The 23339-nt window shown below is 35.2% G+C and overlaps 1 long non-coding RNA gene across 1 annotated transcript; it reads left to right on the top strand.

The window, feature by feature from the left end:
• Nucleotides 1–6416: 6416 nt before the first annotated feature.
• On the top strand, nt 6417–8176 carry LOC138311986 (uncharacterized). Its single transcript, XR_011206818.1, has 3 exons — nt 6417–6466; nt 7366–7452; nt 8104–8176. It is a non-coding gene; the product is annotated as an uncharacterized lncRNA (long non-coding RNA).
• Nucleotides 8177–23339: the final 15163 nt, after the last annotated feature.

Raw genomic sequence — 23339 nt, forward strand, 5'->3', positions numbered from 1 at the left:
AAATCATTGACTCTGATTTTGCTTCCTTAATGATACGTGGACTTATATTATCAGGACCGGAAGCTTTAGAAATATCTAACAAACTTATTGCATCATTAACATCCTGTTCTGTAATAATAATATTTTCAAGTTTACGTTCAGGAGTTGTTACGTTAAGTGGTAAAATGGCATTAGAGTCGTCTAATGTTGACTGATTTATAAAATAATAGAATCGTGATGTAGTTCTATCGGAGGCTTATCATTTATCCTGTGTAAAAAAGCATATGTTACGTTATGTAGTATAAACTATGACAGGTTCTTTCTAGTATGTGTATTAGTTTCATAGTCAACGACATGTACCGATTAGAGATTACAATGAAACTTACCTATATTTGTATATCAACGAATATCGTTGCGGAACACAAGTTCAATATTTCTATGCTGTTTCTTGTTTGTTGTTCAAATGAGTTAGACTAATAATATTATAATACATTTGTAGCGACATTTATTACTTTATTCAGATAACAAGTGTTATCATTTAATCATTGCGTTTTACTATTAAAGGAAAACAACGTCCAAAATCCAACGTCGGACGTAGAAGTGATCCAGGTAGGTATATATGTTGTTTCCCTATTTACAATATAGATACACAAAAATAGGCTACTTCAATCCCGCATCTTTGTTGACATCATATCGCATTTGAAGTGTCTCTAAATTTTTCTATTTGTTATGGAATCAATATCAGTTCATCAAAAAGGTATCAAGAGAAACAATTATTCCTTTAATAGACGGATCTGAAATCGACAGCAAAGCAAGTAATGAAGAAACATGTGAACTATCAGTCAAAAGCATTCCACCACGGCCTCATATTGGTAAGTGTTTAATATCTAAAATACAGAGGATCACTATAAAACTAAATTAATACAATTATGAAATTTCTTTCTATTTTCAAAATTGAATATACTATTGTTAGATTCTTAGATTTCAATCAGGACGCGCTCCTTTTGCTAGTATATATTCTCATGGTCACGTAATCGTCGCGGGCTACAACATAAACATTTGGCCGGTATATACATATAAGACCAGAGTACCCCCTGTCGTATCTTAATGCAGTTTTAAAGGAACAAGAACCTAAAATATGTTGTTATGTATGCTTAGATATGGTTGTCAGATGTTTATTGAATATTTTATTACAATGATTGGTTATTCAAAAACGACAGAAAAAAACGTGGGGAATACCTACCCCAAAAATGATAAAAATAGACCGTACTATTCTATTTTTTGGAACACAAAACGAAAGCTGGTCGAAAGCGAGGTTATAATGAACAAAAAACTGGCTGACACGACAAGGAATCTTAGTTTTCCACATTTCATTTTTTTTTAAGATCGTTGACATTGAAGTATAAGCCATATTTGTTAATATCCGTAATAAAACTATTTGTGTTTAACGTAAGAATGATAAGTCAAAAGTCAAACGAAACTTTCCATTCGACAGGGCACATATCACGCAAGTATAAAGTGAAAAGTTGCTCCCGTCCCTTGCATTGCAGCCAACCATTTATATTTACCTACTTTTCCAATCGCGCACGTTACTGACTCTTGTCATAATCCATTTTCTATCGGAATTCGTTTTTGTTGGCTTCACCCACGTTTTAGGCCCACCGTTTTGTTTACGTTCATTTAATTTGTGCAGTGCATTTTGGAGGTCACTAAAGTTCAATTCTACTATTTTTATCACACTGCAGCCTGCAAAATTCGACCGGGCCGGTTTAAAATACAGAAAGATGATATTTCCATTATTATAATTATTTTATTTGACACCTTTGCACAATTAATGATACATTTTACTTCGTAAGGTATTTGACACGTCTTAAATATGTATTTTACGCAAATTTACATCGGTTTATTTAGGTTAATGGTCCCTTTAAAAAAAAAGAAAAATAGACCTTATTAGAACAAATGTAAATTATTCCATCAGGATGTGAAGAGAAAAAACCAAATATAAATGAGTGCTATACAACACTATTTTAGTCGAATTTGTGGATATGTAGAGTTTACTGGAGGTAATCGACTTTCTAGATCATAGAAGGGAAGCTGAAGTCCGTCAGCGGAAGGTAATCTATCGAAAGAGGCGAAGCAAACCCACAGACAAAAAACTGCTCCTCTGCATTCCCCCAAGTAGTTGGTGATTATAAGATTTCTATTGACCTTTTAACTTTATAAACGAAATTTTTGCCAAATATTTCGTGATCGTAAAAGATGTTCTTTATTTACTTATGGAGTCATTCAGATCCTGATTTGGAGTGGGTTATTGATATTTCGTTATTTGAGTTAGCTACATAGTTTTTTTTCCACATTTTTTTTTATTTTTTAACGATACGATGGACCGATTTGAAGTAAAAAGCCAATATTTTGTTAAAATATCCGTAATAAAACGAGTTTGTGGTTAATCGTAAGAAATGATGATAGATTCCAAAATGTCAAACGAGAATTTCGTCCAATTCGACAGGCAACATCATCAGGCCAAGAATCGAAAGGTGCAAACAAGGTTGCAACTAAGGCCACCCGTCCCGCCCCACTTTGGCATATGCAGATGACAACCATTTTAGATTTAACCTACTTTTTTTCCAATCACGGACCACGGGAATCTACTGATTCTTTGTCATTACTTCCTCTAATCGGAATATCTGGATTTTTTTTTGTTGTGATCTCTCACCCCACGGTTTGAGGATCCACACCACCAATTGTGTTTTGTTTGACACGTTTCAGTTAAATTTGGGAAGTGCAATATAGTGGGAGGAGTCACAGTAAAGTTCAATTACTTCTCTACTATTAATCTTAATGCAGCATACTCGTGCAAAAAGCCAGCACAATTTCGAACCTGGGAGTGCCCGGGAGGGCCGAATAAAAAACAGAAAGATGAATATTTATCCATTCTAGTATAATTATTTTTATTTGGGACACCCTTAGAGAAGCGAGAGCAGCTAAATTAATGATACATCTTTTACTCAGTAAAGATGGTTATTTAGACAAACGCTCAACAACATCTAAATATGTATATTTAACCCGCAAATTTACCAAAACGGTTTTATTTTAGGCTTAATGTCCCTTTAAAAAAAAATAATAGAAAACCGTATACACTTGTAAAACTTTCATAATATATTGAAGAATAAAGACAATATAAAAATTGCAAATATAAAATGTGCTATACAAACTTTTTTCTAATTTGTGGATATGTGATTAACTGGGGTATGATTTATATAATAGAAGGATATCTGAAGTCGACAGCGAAGGAATCATCGAAGAGGCGAAGCAACCCAAAGACAAAATTGCTAACCTCTTGCTTCCCGAATGTGTTAATGTTTTTTAGATTTCAATTCATATATACAATTTCCAATTTCGTATCGTAATATATGTCTTATTTACTTATGGTCATCAGATATTTTTTGAGTGTTTGATATTTCGTAATTTGTTAGCTACATAGTTTTCCACATTTATGTTTTTAGCGATCGTTGACATTTGAAGTAGAAGCCATATTTGTTAATATCCGTAATAAAACTATTTGTGTTTAACCGTAAGAATGATAAGTCAAAAGTCAACGAGACTTTCCATTCGACAGGGCACATCACGCAAGTATAAAGTGAAAAGTTGCTCCCGTCCCTTGCATTGCAGCCAACCATTTATATTTACCTACTTTTCCAATCGCGCACGTTACTGACTCTTGTCATAATCCATTTTCTATCGGAATTCGTTTTTGTTGGCTTCACCCACGTTTTAGGCCCACCATTTTGTTTACGTTCATTCAATTTGTGCAGTGCATTGTGGGAGGTCACTAAAGTTCAATTCTACTATTTTTATCACACTGCAGCCTGCAAAATTCGACCGGCCGGTTTAAAATACAGAAAGATGATATTTCCATTATTATAATTATTTTATTTGACACCTTTGCACAATTAATGATACAATTTACTTAGTAAGGCATTTGACACGTCTTAAATATGTATTTTACGCAAATTTACACGGTTTATTTAGGTTTATGTCCCTTTAAACCTTATATTACTTGTAAACTTTCATCATATTTGTTTACTTATGGTCATCAGATATTTTTTTGAGTGTGTGGTATTTCGTTATTTGTTAGCTACATTGTAGCTTTTACACTATGGTATATTGTAATAATGTATCAATGTCAATTTGATCAAAATGCAGATATCTACTAAATACTATGTATAACGTATTATATAGTAAAGGTCTGTAAATTAATGAGATTATATCATCATATACCATATTGGATTTAAATGTGTTTTTACTTTGTGTTTTCCGGGACAGTGACATATTTTGTGTAACATGATACTACGAATCTGGTCGATTTAAACTATGTATGTATACGATGAACATTGTACATGTATTAAAATAGGTGTATGAACACGTGGCATACGCTGAAAAATCTTCCATCATCCATTTGATCTCGATCATTTGGCCTTATTTCTGTGCTTCCTTCTTAGAATATGTGTTTAAAGTATGTGTCATGATTTTATTTTCATACTCAAGAATTAAGAATATCTTCTATATATCTCTTAAATCAAATTATCACGCGACTCGATATTAACTTGAGATTAATATGGGTTGTATATATAATTTAAGACGCCGCCATATGGGGAATAAGAAATATAGGACTATTCTACCCGAGATTCACAAAATGTAGTAAATCTCTAGGTAGAATACCCCTGTCCTTCATATCCACATAGTTTTTAATACAATTGTAGAATTATGATATCCTTTGCTATGTTTGATAAAAAAAATACATACATGGAATTGTATGCAGTTTCGTTCCTTATTATGTAAACAGTTTTAACTTAATGTCTAAAACTAACGTAGAAATAGTAAATATGTTGTGGCAGTGATGTCACGAGGTTGTTTTGTATGGGTAGTCAATACAGCCTCGATTTGTATTGCAAAATATTTAGATATACATTAAAATTATTAGGAGCTGTAATTAGGGCCCTCTATTTCTCAGAAAGTACTGAAAGAATCTGTCTTAAATTTCATATCTAGGTTCCTCTAGGACCCAAGTTCCCAAAATTGTATTTTGGGACCGATCGGTCATCAAGATGGCCGCCATGTCGCAATTTTGAATTTTGAAATTGTTACCGCTATTTCTCAAAAAGTCAGAAAGGATCTGTCATAAATTTTATAAAACAGGTTGCCCTCGGGTCCTTGTTGTGCATGTTGTTGCATTTTGGTATCGATTAGTCAACAAGATGGCCACCAGGTCGCCATTTTGGAGTTTGATAGTTAAAAGTTGTGACCACTATTTCTTAGAATGGACTGAAGGGATCTATCTCAAATATTTATTTGTTATGAATATTGCATTTTTGGACTGTTCAGATTCCCTTGAATATTGTAAGAATTCACATACTCATTTTGATGAACATAATTTCAATAGTGATCAACAAGAAAACGTTTCATGTGTACATTTGTATTTAATTTTAAAATGCATTTCTTAACAAGCATGCTCGCCAATTTATCAAGTACAACCTAAACAATAGCATGACCTGTTAATACACGAATTTCAGTTATGGTTACAGTTTGATAAATAATTGTAAAAATCAAAATTTAGTAATACATAACATGGAAATGAGAGTGATCCTATAAGACTCTTTCATGTGTGGATAAGAAGAATATGTATATTCCACCAGAAAGTCACAAAATGTTGTCAACTCCCAGTAATAAGGCTTGCCGATGGTTTAACAAACATTTTGTTATCCATCCCGAAAGAGTAATATTCCTATCCCTCATATCCACATATGAAAGAGCACTTTTCTCTCAGGCATCGACGTTCTTATTTCATTTTTTAATTGCGATATGCAATTATGATGCCCAGCCATTTTGAAATAAGCTCTCGAAGAAAACAGTGACTGCAAGTCGGTTTACCTTACAAGATATCAGTTAATTAAATGGGGTAAACCATCCTCGATATTCCAGGGGTTACTATTGCTGGGTTATATTCACCCATGTTGTAGCAAACTTGAAGGCAGTTTAGGAGAAGAAAGTTTGCTGTGACATAGTCGAGGGGTGGGTATTACGATGTAATAGTAACCCCTGGAATATCGAGGATGGAATAAACCAGTATCACTCCCGCATATACGGAAAAATAGCAATTCATTCCAATTATTATAGTACAATGTATATGTACATGTATCAGAATACAAAATTAACTAAAGATTGTTACTAAAACCAGTTATTGTAGAATTCATTTTCAATTAACAGACTAAGTAACAGAGCTAAATCAAAAAAAAAAAAGTCTATGTAATTGAAATAATTTTGTAGGATTAGATAAAATTGCATATTTTATTTGCAATAAAAGCTGATTTTGAGAAGGGTGTTATTTATTATTTTGATAATATCTGTTTTTGTTATTTGTGTTTATTTCTCTTTTAGGGGAAACCAGGGAGAAGGTCGAAATTACTGAAAAAAAGAGGATTTTCAGGTAGGATATGTTATGATTTATAGATCAGCGACAACTTGTATGCATCTTTCTAAAAGTAAAGGAAATGAAATTGTATCCTGTTTAAAGGTTGTTAAAAGATATAGGATTTTGAAGCAAAATGCATTTCTGTCCGTCTGTCTGATTGTTGGTATTAAAGACGACAGATTAGGAAATAACTGGTTGATTTCATACTGTGTTAGATTTAAGGTAAAATTGATGAAAAAGTCAGTTACTTAACTCACATCTGTATAGCTGTTTATAGCTAAGTTTAAGAACTTATTTGCAATTTGTACAAAATGTGTATATGGGGCCGCCGTGGCGGGTGTGGTTAAGATGTCTCGACATATTGTCACAAGCACTCCACTTCTGGGTTGCGAGTTCGAATCCCATATGGGACAGTTGCCATGTACTGACCGCTGGTCGATAAATCATCACTGGGTACTCCGGCTTTCTTCCACCAACAAACCTGAAACGACCTTATATGGCCCTGGCTGTTAATAAAACGTCTACCTATTAAAAACCAAACCAAAGTATGGAGCGGACGAAAGGGTCATAAGTTGAATGATATATAAATTAATGTTGCTTACAGTAGATAATTGAAGATCAAGGTCTATGTATGATGTTTGCCCTTTTGGCCCTAAAAAATTCAAAGATGGATCAGAAAGGGAATATTTTTTCGGTTTAGATATATACGAAAATAAAAATGTTGACACCAAAATAATAGCTGTCCTTTCTCTGAAAAGCTTTTATGCAAATTGTCATTTAAAAGGATTTAGTTTGTGAATATATATGGACCATCAGCTCATTAGTTTTATTTTTGGAATCTGGAATGGCCAAATTAAACTGAATGAATACATTTATAAAATGAATAGATACTTCTTGCCAAAATGTTTCTATAGATGGATCTGAGAGCGACAGCGAAACCAAATGCGAAGAAGATGTGTCATTAGAAGACAAAAGTGCAATCCTGCCATGGAATCATCGATGTAAGTTTAGATATTATTAATAATATTGTACGATATACTCATGGTTGCATAAGACAACACACCAGAAGAAACAACCCACTATATTCTAGATATTATGATGTTACTAGTTACTAGAAGACCTTTAACAACAATGACCGCCACCTCTTAAAGGACACCATGACATAACTCATCATACATATGATTTTTCAAAATAAATAATCCTGTCAAGGTTAAAGTTTTTGGTCCTATTTTTTATTACAAATGTTGCTGAATATCTCTTTCATAATGCATTATAATGAGAAGATATTCCGAACTATTTGCAGTAAGAATAGGACCAAAATGCGGACTTCAAAAAATAATTTGTTATTTAGTATTATCTTGGTCTTTTTCTAAAACTAATCAAATTGAAATCACAGAAATCTTTTGTTGGAAATATTTTGATTGAGTATTTTATAGGCCAAAACCTTTCCTATATCAGTCTTTCATAATACCATATACCAAACATCCGCTTTAGTTCTTTAGCAAATGGATGTGCTTATGAACTACAAGTGTAAGAAATTCCTAAAGTTTCATTAGTAACCGAATTCATCATGAATAAACATATGACAGACGAGGACTGAGCGGAATGTCGCTTAAAAATGTTAATACATTGATATTTATATCTGTTTAAAGATGGATTTAACAGAGATGACAAACCAATCTCATCAAAAGCCCAAACAAGTCCACCCACCCATTTCTAAAGGTAGGTATCCATATTCATGTTGTAGCAATGTATTACAAAACTTTAACCCTATCTGATGAATTCGTCTAAGACCCAGAGTAGATAACTCTATGCAGACTACTCTTAAGGAAGTGTGTCAATTTGGGCCATCTGGCAGCCATAACTGATAACCATTATTCATGATCAGGCCCCACTTGCTCAAAACTTCTCAAATTGAGATTAAACTCAACTTAGATTTGAGCTCGAGACCGATCTAAAAATTGAGATTTTTCTCAAATTAGCTTTCACAAAGTACTTACTCCGAAAATCTCATCTCAACCTTTTTTCAAATATTTGAGACAGATGTAACGCTGTCTCAACGCTGTCTCAAGACATTCCAAAATGGCGATAGCATATGCTATTAGGAGGCGACGATTGCGTCGGATTGCTGTTCAATGAACATATAGGTGTGTGAGTATCGGGAAAGGTATATATTTTCGCTTATAAACATTCAGTTCATACTCAATCTAATTCGTCCGAGCTTGATTACTATGACAAGACGCAGCAATTATTGCAACTTTTGGTTGCTCTCCGGTATTTCGCGACCGGATCCTTCTTTCGACTGATTGGAGTTCTACAACTTGAGCAGTAAGTCTTCACAACTTTCGCTAGGATAGTTGGCCTTGTCCGAAATATATAGATGCACTTGTTTGACACATCCATTCACCGAGTGAATTTAGTAATGCTGCAATTAAGACAGACATAAGAATGAAATGCGTTGTCAAATTAAGCTATTATAGATACTAAATATGTTTTCATTCAGCCAATGTTGATATCAACATGTGTAAACAATTACATATGCAGTTCATGCGAACGTCTTCTAGGAATATTTATCATAGTACATTAAAATGTCTTAGGAACACACTTAACAAACACGCCTACAATCAAGGGGCGCAACTCAGCTGTGTGGTCCATCTAAAAGCATCCACTATACTGCTATAAAGCATCCGGAAGAATTCATCAAAGTTAAAGAAAGAAGAAACTCGAAACCGCTTCAGCACTTTATATAAGGATATTACATTTTAACATAACAGCATTAATGGTATTATTTCTTGTTGGTTTTTTTTTCTGTGCAGTATCCACCATAAAAGAAAAAAAAAGAAAATTAAATCCGGGACGACAAATTGAAATATCAGAAACACAGTTCATTATTAATCAAATATAAAACAAGTGTGAATACATAAAAGTTTCATTTGTTAATAATTAACTTCCGGTACTTGGATTCACACAGTTTTAAAAACACATTTTTTTCCATATCATCACCAGACTAGAGAGTTCAAAACTTCAAAGTTTTTCTACACGACATGTGTAGATGCACTCACAGCAACACTTTGTGCCTGGGTTTTAGGATAGGGGACCGGTTAATTATGAGAAATTGTGATATTATATTTGAATAGTTTATGAAGATATGGAATAATGTTGATTAAACTGAGCTTTATTTATATGTGAAAGGCATCTAAATAAATTTATTAATGATTAGCAATTTAAGAAAAAAGTTTTAAAGTACATCCCATAATTAAATCGCACATTATAAAATTCACCATTTAATTCATGCACACTTTCCTGCAATTTGCATTCATCAAATAACAAAAAGTAAGACATAGTTTTTAGTCTATGATGCAATCCATAGTAAACTTAACAGGCAGTTTCAACTCACATATGGTGAAATATTAGCAGTGTTCAGTGATTGATGAGCACTGCCTAAATTTGTGGAACTGCTACAAAACTGACTAATAACTGCTTGTTAGGGATTTCCATTCAGGATGGAAATCCCTATTGTTTTTATTTTGTTTTTTCTTCTTATTATTAGGGATTTCCGGTCATGATGGAAATCCCTATTGTTTTTGTTCTGTTTTTTTTTCTTATTATTATTAAGGATTTCCATTCACGGACGGAAATCCCTATTGATTTTTTTCTTTTTTATTATTTTTCTTTTTTTATTTATTACTTTTTCTTATTATTTTTTTTTTTTCTTATTTCCACAAATCATGTTAGCAGGATATATCACGAACGGAACAAGGTACGATGCTCAACTTTAGACATGCTTGGATTTTTGCATAGACATAGCATGGACAGATGTCCTCAGAAACTTATGCTTTTCATTGACATTGACCTTCATTCAAGGTCACATGGATCAAAAAGCTTAAAACCAACTTCTTCCTAATAACCTAATTCCTAATAACCAAGAGGCCTAGAGACCTGATACTGTGCCAGTGACTCGCTAGGATGAAGGGCTAGTCAGTTTGTACAAATGAATGACATTGACCTTCGTTCCAGGTCACATTGGTCAAATAGGTTGAAATATATTTACACGACTGAATAACCAAGAGGCATAAATACCTGATATTTGGGTCTTTAATACGCTGGGATGAAGAAAACCACCAGTTTTGTTCAAATGAATGACTTTTGACCTTCATTCAAGGTCACTTGGGTCAAATAAGCTTAAATCTTTAAACAACTTCTTAATAACAAAGATTTCTAGAGATCTGATATTTGTCCTGTGTGTTGATGGACTATTAGGGTTATTCAGCTGAATGACATTCATTTAAGGATGTACACCTCTGAGAAGTCAAAATTTTCTTGTATCTAAACTTTTTTTCTCATTTAGATTTTTGGAAAAAGGAGTTCATACCATAAAAGAAAATGGAAGAAAAAACATATGTCCGTGTGCTCGTTTTTGAGCTTTTGTCACTCAAAGACACCTAGTTGACAAAATATTGGATTTTATGGGAATTTTGCCGTTTTGACCATATAAGATAGAGATTAAAGCCATAATTTCCTAATGAGGTATTTGATATGTATGAATGTTTGTAGAATTCATTTTCTAGTAGTCTGCTTTAAAAATATACCAGTTTTGATTAGACTTATATTTTTTCTCAGAATACCAACATATGCTACCCCTACCCCTTAATTTTGTGCTACAAAAATGCACCATTTTCAGCCATTTTTGCCAAATTTAACCCTTTATAGAAAAAGTTTTGGTATTAAACTTTTGTTATTATTTTGCATATCAATAGGGAAACGGTTGTTCTTTCTAAATCAGGAAGAAAAATTGGGGGTCCGTGTGCTTACTTTTTTGCCCCATTTGAATTTTTGTTATTTTTCAGTATTTCAGAGTAAAAACTAAAAACTGCCCAAATTAAAATTAAATGTAAAAATAAAGTCAAAAAAGTGTATCGTTTTCCATATTAATGCTCAACATTTTATTTACTTCGAACCTAGTAACGATTTGCAACAAAAAATAGCTAAATACAGCTAAAAATGCTGGCGCAGTGAGGATTTAAGTAAAAACTATTTCAGTAAAAAATTGTAAAAGTGTGGCTCTACTTGAAGCGGAAAAAGAAGCAATTTCAAAATGGCCGCCAAATGGGCCATTTCTTAAAATCCCCGTATAAAAAAATCTACTAAAAATAGAAATGTAATTCTTTGACAAAATTTGCTTCTGGCAACTTGCTACAGATACTGATAATTATATTTGAAAATCTGATAACTTCTTTGATCTATGTTGAAACGTGACTTCAACGGGACTGAAACCTCAGAAGAATACATCCTTAAGGCTACAGGGGTCAAATAGGCTAAAATCTTCAAACAACTTTTTATATAAACAAACGGCTTATAGCGATGAAGGGCTTCCGAGTTTGTAAGAGGTTTAGACAGCTTATATTACAGGATCATTCATTCTGACTCTTTTAAACATTATCTTCAGAATGCACCGGGATTACCAGATAACAAGTGAATGATTCTGGAGCTTTGGGCTCTTGTTGTCTTTTTCAGCGCTGTCCGTTCGTCCTTGTGCGCAAATTGTTATCATAAATTGTGCGTGTATGTCTCTCCATCCATCCACCTGTTCGTCTGTTTGAATATTCAAATGTTCTTGTCTTTGTAGTTTTGTCTGTCTGACTTAATGAAATGTATCTGAAAAACGCGCGTCATAGGCAGTGTTTGTCATATCTGTCCGGAACGGCGTGTGCACAGACAGATTAATAGACGGATTGAAGAAAGGACACGCAAATGACTATGTGCAGCTAGAAAAATAATTTTCAGCACTCGTTTTTTACTCTCTTTCGTTTGTTCCTCTTTTTATTGTTCTTTCGTTCGTTCTTTATTTCTTTAATTCTTTTTTTCATTAATTCTTTTTTTCATTCGTTTGTTTTCTTTTTCTTTCTTTTGTTCGTCAGTTCTTTCGTTCGATCGTTATCTCTTTCTTTTGATCGCGATCAAATCTAGTTAATATTCTTATTATTTCCATAAAACTTTCTTAAACACTTTTTCTCACGAATGGAACAAGGTATGACGCTCAAATTTGGACACGTTTATGAACGCACATAAGTTCTTGAAACGTACGTACGATTTTGTATGATTATGTTCAAGGTCAAGGTCACAGACGTAAAAAAAATATTTTTTGGAAACGTTCATAACTTCGTAGGCGTACGCTCATCGTCGTCCCCGTTTAATTATTCAGGTAAGTCCTGACATAGCGCGTGTTTTTTTCTCTCATTGCATGTTATCAGAAATTATGTCAAGGTCAGGAGCTCACTACGGAGTCAAACAAAGGTCAAAAAACGAAACTCTCCACTGAAAATTTTTCAAAGTAGATTATAAAATGGCATGCCCTCAGAAGTATATAATGACAAGTTTAAAGGTCATCTGATCCAAACGGGCGGAGATATAGTCCTTTGAAAAATGGCAATATTTGCCGTTTCCCTCCAAAAATGTTAAAGGTTTCAGAGCCTTTAATACTTAATTTTTGCATAGACATAGCATGGACGCTTGTCTAAATACCTTTATTCAGGGTAACAGGGGTCAAATAGCTAGAAATCTTAAAATGACTTCTTCTTAATGAGCACGAGGCCTAGAGACCTGATATTGGGCCTGTGCCATGCTGGAATGAAGGGGTAATGATTTTGTTCAAATGAATGACCTTGATCTTTATTCAAGGCCACGGGGGTTAAATAGACTGAAATTTAAACGACTTCTTCTTATAAACCAAGAGTCCTAGAGACCTGATATTTGGCATTTGGCATGTTGGGATGTAGGTTTATCAAGTATATTTAAATGAATAACATTGACATCTCATTTAAGGTCACGGGAGTCAAATCAACTTAAATATGTATACAACTTCTTCCTAAATAACCAGGATGCCTAGAGGGCCTGATATTAGACCATTGGCACGCTGGGATTAAGCGATACCAAACAGGTTCACATGATTGACCTTGACCTTCATTAAAAGTTACAGGGTCAAATAGGCTAAAAACCTTTAAACAACTTCTTAATAACCAAGATCCCTAGAGACCTGATATTGGGCCTGTTTCTCGCTTGGATGATGGGCTACCATGGGTGTTCAAATAAATGACCTTGACCTTAATTCAAGGTGGCAGAGTCAAAAAGAGTCGAAACATCTTCAAACGACTTTTTTCGTAATTACCAAACGGCCTAGTGACCACCTGATATTGGGCAATGTAGCATGCTGGGATAAAGGGCAACTAAGTTTGTTCAAATGAATGACGTTGACCTTCATTCAATGTCACGGGGCTCAATTAGGCTAAACAATTAATTTGCTCGTGTGTTTGTCCTGTCTGACCTTATAAAAAAATCATAGCTGAAAGTATGTTTGTTAAATATGCAGTGTCTGTCCTGTATGTCCGTAAGTAATATGTGCATAGAGAGATGATACCCATGGGCAGCTGATATATATAACGTCAGTTACAGTAACCCATGGAGTATCGAGGATGCGTACGTATATAAAGGTCATTTCATTATCGTTTAAACTAAACAGGTTTCGAATATACATTATGTAATACAAGCTATATATTGTGTGAAATAGAACAAGAATCAATAGTGGGCAATATATCTTACTCTCCATTTGCTACAAGATTTCTTAATATTGAACCCAAATTTCCAAAATACGCTGTGTGCGATAAACTGTATCGAAAATCGTACAGTTGAGCACACACTGTTTTTAGTAGGTAATGCAATCATACGATAACAACGTCATTTATCAAAAGTTACAGTTTGTGTCACTCACATTTCACAAATTACCGTGACACCCGGGTTCGGATACTGCACCATGCATTGCTGTGGGGAGGCAGCAACATCTTGTTCCATTAAAAACAAAACACTTTTCTCTACCTGTTTTCTTTCCTTTTTTTTTCTGCATCCAAGCTCTTTCTAATCTTAAACACGCATGGTTAAAATTGTATAAGCCAAATTTTATTTTGTGTACGGGGATGTTGTGTATGTATGATTGTGATAAGATTACATGTGGTCAAAGGGAGATAATTTTAACTCTAATTGTACGAGTTATGCCTCTTAGTCTAATTGTCATATATAATACGAAAAGGACAATGAACTACGTAGACTTGGAACCAAACAGATATGATGTTGTGTTGTGAAGAAATCAAGACACGTAGAGCGAGTTCCCCAACCCAACCTCACGTCCATGACACAACTGTAGTTTGGTAAAAGGCTTCAATACTCAAAGATATACCTCACTTATATGACACAACTGTAATTAACCTACTCTGCATTTCGGCCGGGTACGAGTGCCTCCGAAAATAAATCACTCGGGCACAATTTTACCGTACCACCTACAAGACGTCAAGTCTACAATTTGTAGACTTGCCGTATAAATTCCCTCCGAAAGACCTTTATTGTGTATGTGCAAAAAACTGTCTCGCTGTGAATGTGATATTTTATACGGTTTAGTTTTATTGCTTTGTAGTTTAGCGATATAAAACAAGTAATATAAAATGCAAAACAAACGTTTTAATAATGATTTGTATGATCATTTCTTTGACTGACTGTCTAATGTCATGTAAAATGGCCGTAAAATGGCATTTAAGGACGAGAACTATATGCAGTCGAATATGGAAAGTGTACGGGTTGTTACGAAAACACTGTACGGGTGATTGCGAAATTATATTTCGAACATGTACGGGTTGTTGTGCTGTACGCGATTTGTTCAAAATGATATACCTGTTTTGTTAGATTTTTTTAATCGAGTCCTAAAGTTGTATGTGCCATAATTTTCACACACACAGAAATCGGGAAAAGTAATCAATAAGTTATACAACACCATATGATATACACAATATGAGATAAATATACTTAATTTAGCAAATCAGTTGTTATTGAACGTATCGCCCGTTACAATGCACGAGCACAGATTAGTATTTGAATAGCCGTAGGGTAAGGAACATGGGTAAGACATACCGCAGGGGTTTGTTACATCGAAATGCTGCACGGGGGCTTGGATCACAGGGACACACAACATCAATATTGGAGAAACGAACGTTCCTTGCATCCTTATTAAATATCTCAAGAGTAAAGTTGACGCCTTTGTATATAATACGCGAGGGTTATACAAAGACATCATATTATTCAGATAAATATATACATGTACTATGTGTGTCCGTAAAGTTGACGGTAAAATAAGGATAGCAAACAATACACAGTTTTTTGAAAAGTTTATTTCTTTTTAAGTATTATTATAAGAAATCTATAAAAAGACACACAAAATACAAGTGATTTCTTTTTCAAAATAAAAAAAAAAAAAAAAAAAAAAAAAAAAAGCAATTCTGATATCAAATCGTGATATGCACTCTCATCGAATGCAACGTTATTAAAATGTTGTTAGATATGTATACCTGTATTTTGTAAAGCAGCGAGCTCCATATTCGTACTCTGTATTATTCGTTGTTCTATTTTTCTGCAAAATGAAATATCTTCATTTAAATGTTGACTGGAAGTAGTATCCTCCTGCAGTCGCTAGTCGTGTCCTACAGGTATATATACACGATGTGTATCGCGGGAAGGATTCCGAGTGAGTTAACCAATATGTAGGGGAACTTATAATTTTACTAAAAAGAAAAAAACATTGTTTCAAGGATTCGACGAACACGACCTACACTTTCGGGTTCAACCGAAATAACTGACCCGCCTAACTATTCTGACTGTTTCATCGGCCTATACTAAACGGTCTCTACGGGTAAAAGTCGGACATTTACCCTCCAGAGTCCGGTAATATATTGCATCGGTATGCCCCACCTTAGGCCCATGGGCTAGGAGGGTCCCACATGCACCCCCCCCAACACCTCCGAACCAATTAATTTTTTCTTAACCCTTAATGACCCACGTGATCACAAATCAAAATGTTAACATTGCATAAGGTTGGGTGATGAACTTCCGGTTATGACGTGCATCAAGATGGCCGCCATCTTAACAAATTTCACTAAAAAATGAAAAAATAGTCATAACATTGGACATATTTCAACTGAAGTAGACAAATGAGGTATCATCAAAATCGACCACCAAATTGAAACAGCAAGTACATATCAGGACCAAACCATCCAAGATATGTAGCAATTTGTACGTAGGAAATGAAAAAAATAAGATTTTAAACTCAAAAATGGTAATTTTTCAGCAATTTTTTCATATTTGTCTTCATGCAGCAAAAATGTTTCCCAACAATTATTATTGATCGTAATCAGTTATTTGATCTCTTGTCAATCAGTAAAAACAACAACAAAAATATATAGGAAATGCAAAAGAGAAATTATTGTTATACCCATCAATTCGGTTTTCAAAAGCATCACCGATTGCGAAAACAGGTCATATGATAGTGTATTTAACCCAAACGCGCCGAGACTACAGTTTCCTGATGTCTTAGAATTTCCTGAAATATAATAGTGGCTATTGAAAATTTAAATCTTATCAAAGAATTTTAGGTTTGCTGAATATCTAAGTGGGACTTCAAAATAATTCATTTTTCATGTTCGAAATGTTGTACACTAGTAGCGGTCTCAACTGAATTATTACATAAATGTACAGCAAAATGCCAACTTATAGCTATATGGTATCAAATTAAAACTGAGGTAATTCTGTCATAAAAGCCGTAAATACCATTGACACTTTCCGAAACGTTTTGTGCCTTTTAGAATGAGCACATCCAGTGATATTTACCTGTGTGTAACGTCAGGAAATATCAGATGGTTACTTAACAGTGTCACATATTTCTTTCACTAATTCTTTGTCTTCGATAGCGATGAGCTGATGAGCTGATGTGACATTACATTACCGGGTTTGCCATCGTGGTTGTAGCTTGTCCAACCGTCCATGGCCAGAGTTAACATAAGAAACATCAGTGTCAGGGATGTAGGAGCTCTTCCTGTTTCCAACATAGTGATTCAACTATCGTATATGATGTTCCAGACTATCAGATCCACATTCTGCGAAGGTTTGAGCTGTTTCTCCTTATTTCGTATGAAGCACAATTCCTTATTCTTGTGAACCTTCAGTGACCATAGATGGCACAGGTGAATTCTTTGAGGTCATAAATGAGGTCCGCAGTGAAGTTCCACTATTTGCCAAGTCTAAAAAGCACTATAGAAAAATTTTATTTCTGGAGAATCTTCAATGGTCTCTTTACGCATACACCAGATGTGACACAACCAGCACCTTCAAGGGAGTGGGAAAAGTCAGACCAATGAAAAAACATTTAACATTAATGGCCTCATAAAATGACCTCGATGATATCACCTGTCCCCATTTATGGGTGCACGAGGGTCCACCAGATTAATGAATGGTAACTTCATACAAATTATGGAGCTATGTGCTAAGGAGAACCAATTTCCACCATTCGAATAATGTGGATCTGGTGTAGTTTTCCATTATGACGACACGAGAAGTCTAGAACAGTATATACGATATGTTAGAATCTGAGGGTATCCCCACATCTCTGAACCTATTGTTCCTGATATGAAACTCTTGGCCAAGGATGGGGATATGAAAAGATGACAGGCTCTAGAACAACACTGGTAATACTGTCACATTCAGCTCAATCGACATTGCAAAGACAACGCTATGGCTTTCAAAACGAATTTGATACCGAATATCTCGATTGTTCTGATAATTTGGACTACCAGCTACCCAAATAGTCCAGACATGCCGAGTCTCTTCTGTGGATGTGAGCAGTGAGGCGAGAAAGCACATACAATGATAATGGTAATTCATTAAGAACCAGTGAAAGAAATATGTGACACTGTAGTAATCATCTAACATTTTGCCTATGCTATGCATAGGAAAATAAACAATGAATGTTCTCATTTTCAAAGACACAAACGTTCTGGAAAATGATATAAACGGAAGCACAGGCATAGGTTACATTTGTTACTCTATCAGTAGGTGTTGTGGCTGTGATAATTATTTTGAGACGCTGGTCAGCGTCAGCGGTTTTCGAGTTAGAAAAATGGCATATGCCCATTATACGCACCTGGTGATGTTTTTGTAAACCTAATGAGGGTATAACAATAATTATCTTTTGCATTTCTATATATTTTAATTTTTCTTGGTGTTTTTCATTGATTTATTGATTGATAAGAGATCAAATAACTGATTACGAATAATGATTTGTTGTCGGGAAACATTTTTGCTGCATGAAGACAAATATGAAAAAAATTGCTGAAAAATTACCATTTTTTGAGTTTAAAATCTTATTTTTTTCATTTCCTACGTACAAATTGCTACATATATTGGATTTTTTTTGTCCTGATATGTACTTGTTGTTCTATTGTGGTCATTTTGATACCTCATTTGTCTACTTCAGTTGAAAAATGTCAATCTTATGAATATTTTTTCATTTTTAATGAAATTCGTGATGGCGGCCATCTTGATGACGTCATAACCGGAACTTATACAATGTTAACATTGTTTTTTTTCCTTGTTTTTGTTTTAAACTGATTTATAAGTGGACAAAAAAACTAATTAGAAATAATAGTGTGCGGTTTGGAAAACGTTTTTGCTGCGTCAAGCAAAAATATGAAAAATTTACATAAAAATAATTACCATTTTTTGAGCTTAAAAACCTATTTTTTTTCACTTCCTGCGTAGAAAAGTCCACTACATTATTATTTGGTGTATATTGGTCCTGATATGTTTTTTTAGTGTTTCTATTGTAGTCCATTTTGAATAGATAGCTCATTTGTACTACATTCGGGTGAAAAAATGTCAAATGTTATGAATATATTTTCTCATTTTTTTTTATTAGTTTTTTTTTAGGAGAAATTTGAGATGGCGGGGGCCATCTTGATGAACGTCATAACCACGTAGAAGTTCATCATCCCAACTGTTATAGCAATGTTAACATTTTGATTTGGTGATCCATTGTTTCCATAAGGGTTAAAGAAAAATATTGTGTTCCGGGCGGGGAGGTTGTTTTATTTTTATTATTTTTTAGGGGGGGGGGTGGGGGGGGGGTGGTGGGGGGTGGGGGGGGGGGGGGGGGGGGGGGGGGTGGCATGTGGGACCCTCCTAGCCCATGGCCTACCTGGGCACTCTGCAGTGTGAATCCCTCGCCGCTTCGCGCTTTGCCCACGTTGGTACATGTATACCGATGCATACCAGTGGCGTAGAAAGATGAAACGTAATGTGGGGCAAAGGTCCTCAATATTTCGTAACCCCCCCCCCCCCCCCCCCCGCCGCACCTACAGGAGGATATTAATTCAACTCCCGACCACATATGCTTAATGTACATTTTTCATATTTCAGTAAATTTAATTCTTGTACACATTTATAGACAGTGGGGTCGCTAAAAGGAAATTAACGAATACGAAAATTGGCCCACTTAGCGTGTGAGCGCCGAAGGCGCGAGATTTTGGTGTTTTAGGTGTCTGAGGGTGACCCCCGGGGTGGAAATATTTTAATTCAAAATGGCTGTGATGAGTTTTACAATGTATGTTGATGATTTTGCGAGCACCCGAAAGCGCGAGATTTTGGTGTTTTGGGGGTTCGAGGCCTCCTCCAGGAAAAATATTACGATTTAGAATAGCTTAAATGAGTTTTTATGAATTTGCGAGCGCGCCCGAAAAGCGCGAGATTTTGGTGTTTGTTGGGTCCTGGGGTGGTGTCCCCCGGAAAAAAAATTACTATTTAAGGCGTTCTTATCATGGTAATTATAAAGCGTACTTGCATTAAGAAATGATTAATACTTGTGTCGTCAAAACATTATTGCAACCCTACTCAATCTGAATACACCGGCTTCCCAAACCATCGGCCAAATGGTTGTGTAACATTCTAAAAATGAATCAATTGATCTCGCTAAGGAACATAAACAAATTGATCGTTTAAGAGTACATTTTTTTGAAATAGAACATAGAATCCTTTCATGGACAATTTTAGTCTAGTTCTGTGTAATTGGAATTTTGACTATTTTAAGGTATATGACATCTTATGTGCGCTTGAACGTTTTTAAGTGAAGATTGCGCCGGCCGCAGCGGAAAAATTTTCTAGAATGAAAAATTGTGCAGGAGGACCCTTTTTATTCTGTTCAAATAAACATTTTTAGAAAATTCCAGTCGAGCGATGGAGAAATGGCGCGGGGGGGCCAAAGAAGTACATCGTGTGCCCACCACCGTTTGCGGGAAACGCGGGGAAGAGGGGGAGGGGCGGCAACTGCCCCCCCGGCCCCCCGCTGTTCCTACGCCCCGGGCTCACATACCTTTCTCTTCGGTTAACAATTTAAAAAGACATGTTTGTCTTTCTCATTCAACATATGGGGGGGGAAACCATGTTGCTCCCCCCATTTTCGACCGACAATGAAATTTTCTAAAAATGCTTATTTGAAAAGAAAAAAAAGGGTCCCCCTGCACATTTTTTCGTAACTTCATTCGGCGCATTTCCTAAAACGTTCAAGCACATAATGTAAAACTTTAAATAGGTAAAAATTGAATACCCACGAACTAGACTAAAAATGTCCATCAATGGAATCTATTTTACTATTTAAAAAAAAATATCTCATAAAAGATCAATTTGTCTATATGTCTTAGCGAGACAATTAAATGCAGGTAGCTTTAAATCGAAAAACTATCATGTTAAAATAACGCTTTTAAAATTATTAAAATACATCGTAAAACTCATTTCAGCCATTCGAAAATCGTAATTATTTTTTTTCAAGGGGGAGACCCCCGGACCCCCCCGATAACACAAATTCATCGCGCCTTAGGGCGTTCGCAAATTCAATCAAAATGCATCGTAAAACTCATCAAAGACCATTCTAAATCTTACTTTGTTCTGGGAAAGACCCCCGGACCCCCCAAACACCAAAATCTCGCGCTTTCGGGCGCTCGCAAATTCATCAAAACTCATTTAAGCTATTATCTAAATCGTAATATTTTTCCCGGGTGAGGCCCCGGACACCCCCCCCACACACACACACAATAAAATCACGCGCTTTTGGGCACTCGCAAAATCATCAAAAATACATTGTAAAACTCATCTCCAGCCATTCTTAAATTACAATATTTTCACCCGGGGGTTCACCCTCAGACTCTAAAATACCAAAATCTCGCGCCTTCAACGCTTCTCACCCTTATTTGGCCTGTTTGCGTATTCGTTAATTTCCTTTAGCGACCCACTGTCTATAAATGTGTACAATGTTTTAAATCTAATGGATATATGAAAAATGTACATAAAGCATATATAGTTTGGAGTTGAAATAATGTCCTCCTGTAGGTGCGAGCGACAGGTGGGGGGGGTGAGGGGGGTTACAAAAATATAAATATTGAGGACCTTTTCCCCCATTTCGTTTCATCTTCCTACGTCACTGTATAGCATCGTGTCACCATGTTAATAGCATGATGTCACCTCGTTATAAACATCATGTCACCATGTTATAGTATCGTGTTACCATATCATAGCATGACTTCACCATGTTATAGCATGATGTCACCGTGTTATTGCATCGTGTCACCATGTTATAGCATGATGTTACCATACGCGTTGTGTTATTGCATCGTGTCGCCATGTTTATAGCATTGATGTGACAGGTGTTATTGCATCGTGTCCACCATGTTATAGCATCCGAGTGTTACAATATCATAGCATGACGTCATCATGTTATAGCATGATGCACCGTGTTATTGCATCCTGTCGCCATGTTATAGCATCGTGTTTACCATATCATAGCATGACGTCACCATGTTATAGCATGATGTCACCGTGTTATTTCATCGTGTCACCATGTTATAGCATGATGTCACCATTACACGTGTTATAGCATCGTGTCGCCATGTTATAGCGCATGATGTCACAGTGTGATTGCATCCTGTCGCCATGGTATAGCATCGTGTTACATATCATAGCTTATGACGTCATTATGTTATGCATGATTGTCAGCGTGTTATTGCATCACGTCACCATGTTATAGCCTCGTGTCATCATGTTATAGCAACGTGTCACCATGTTATAGCATCGTTGTCCACATGTTTTATAGCATCGTGTCACCATGTTATAGCATGATGTCACCGTGTTATTGCATCGTGTCACCATGTTATATTATCATTTCACCAGCTTATAGCATACGTGTTGCCAAGTTATTAAGACGTTTTCTATTAAGACTACTCGGAATTTATTTGGAGTATACCTTAAAGGTCAAGCACAAAGACGATCCCGATCACGTATGCTAGGCCCATTCAGAACAGTGATCCGCGGACAACGGCCACCCAAATGCATATCACAGAGGGTTACTCCCTTTTAACACAGAAAGCGTTATTTCTGTATATTTAATAGCTCTACCTTTTTTGCACGTGCATTGTAGATCTACATGTAGTAAGTAAATCAATCACAAGAATAACTCCCCTGTTATACTATCTAAATTTACTGTTTTAGAAGGTGTTATTACATTGTATGTGATATATTCATTTTAATCAACATGAATGCTTGAGCAAGAATCATCGGAATATTTTTTTCCTTTTAGCTGTGAATTTTTCATAGAAAATGCATCCAACGATAACCTTTTCACAAGAACTGGAATATATAAACTTAACACATAACACATTTTTGAAGAATGTGTATACTGTAATGTCATTGTACCCCAGTTTGTGCGTTATTAAACCGTTATTTTTTTTACTGAAAAATATCAGTGTAATTTTGTATGATGATCGTTCGATATTGGAACTATAAAGGCCAGATACATATGATACATGTTGTAGTGTATACACCGGTGAGTTTTTGTTTATTTTATCATTAGATAGAACAGACTTGTAAAAAATAAAACAACATATATATAGACAGTGGCGTTGCTACAAAACGAAATTAATGAATATGCAAAAGGAGAAGGTACGTTAAGACTCGAATATGGCCGCAAAATTAATTC

The sequence above is a fragment of the Argopecten irradians genome, unplaced genomic scaffold (assembly GCF_041381155.1).
Source record: "Argopecten irradians isolate NY unplaced genomic scaffold, Ai_NY scaffold_0176, whole genome shotgun sequence".
NCBI classification, from domain to species: domain Eukaryota; kingdom Metazoa; phylum Mollusca; class Bivalvia; order Pectinida; family Pectinidae; genus Argopecten; species Argopecten irradians.